Here is a 1,250-nt window from a genome sequence, read left to right as displayed (position 1 = left end):
ATTTGTCAATGGAAGTAAAAGGCGCTGCAATCTGATACGTTCACATTCAAACCCTCAGCTGTTGTTCGACTTTATTTCTTGACTAATTACAACTGAGTGTCGCATGAGCAGTTACGTAAACTTGTCTGCTATATTTGAACACAAATGCCGTTCTTCAATTAAAACTAACAGTACATTGTCAGGGACATTCAGTTATATACAAACAAGAGACAGACAAGAGAATATTTCTACCTTTCATGTGGACTACGTGTTGACTTACTGATCGGAATAATTGAAATGTTCGGGTTCATAGCCGATGCAGTGCGTGCTAATTAGAACAGCAACGCTGGGCTCTCAGCACCGTACTGAGCCCAGGTGCAGTTCATTTACATGAAGGAAATCTCGTACTGGGTACGATTACACCCACATACAGTAAGTAGCACAGGCTACTTAGGGAGTAGCCTGATGCGTTTAAAAGTGACCCGAGCCAGGCAGGAGTCGAACCTACAATCTCCTGATCCGTAGTCAGACGCGTTATCCATTGCGCCACTGGCCCTGGTGTCACACTGCATGACTGCAACCCAGTGAGCTCAGCACTGCAACTAGTAAAACATTACCCCCGGTCCATTCTTTTCCAAAAGTGAGAAACACCTGTTTTCTACATTGTGTCTGTTTAAAACCATATCTCTTTAAACCAAACCAAGAGTTTGTCCTTTGCACTGATATTCTGATTCATTTCGATTTCAAAGAAAAAAAAAACACTTTCTTCCAAAGCATCATAAAATTGTCCCTTCTTCCAGACTCTACTTCTCTCTTGTAGTAGTACAGCAGACCTTTCCAGGTGAGCAGATCACAGAGTCCGAAATGAGCTTCCTCCATCCAGCAAAGTACCTGAACATGACTCTGTCATCAAAAAAGCACCCCTGTAGTAAAGCAATTAAATCCGAAATCAAGAGGGCAATTGCCTACTGAAGTTCAAGAAGTCATCAATTTTAACCTAGCAACACATTAAAGGCTGCATCTATACAAGTACGATTCTAGAAATGCTCACCAGATTACGTTTTAAGAAGGAACTGCGGCTCAGGTTCCGCCGAGATCTAAACTCGGATGGCAGGATTCAGAGTCCAGAGTTTGGACGGGTGGCGCACAGAGGGTCCATATACTGTAGATCCCTCAGTGATCTTCCGCGTGTTCAAACCGCCAGCGTGTGACTCCCCTGTCCCCGTGACCTCATTGCTCTGCTCTCGCCTGTGTGCAACCGAGCCTGACTC

General features: G+C 44.4%; 1 non-coding gene across 1 annotated transcript; it reads right to left on the bottom strand.

The window, feature by feature from the left end:
* Nucleotides 1-462: 462 nt before the first annotated feature.
* Nucleotides 463-535, bottom strand: trnar-acg (transfer RNA arginine (anticodon ACG)). Its single transcript has one exon. It is a non-coding gene; the product is annotated as a tRNA-Arg (tRNA).
* Between the last annotated feature and the right edge of the window lie 715 nt (nt 536-1,250).

Source organism: Atractosteus spatula, unplaced genomic scaffold (genome assembly GCF_055471065.1).
Source record: "Atractosteus spatula isolate fAtrSpa1 unplaced genomic scaffold, fAtrSpa1.hap1 Scaffold_178, whole genome shotgun sequence".
In the NCBI taxonomy this organism is placed as follows: Eukaryota; Metazoa; Chordata; class Actinopteri; order Semionotiformes; family Lepisosteidae; genus Atractosteus; species Atractosteus spatula.
The sequence above is the reverse complement of the archived record's forward strand: the minus strand, read 5'-3'. Positions and strand labels throughout refer to the sequence as shown.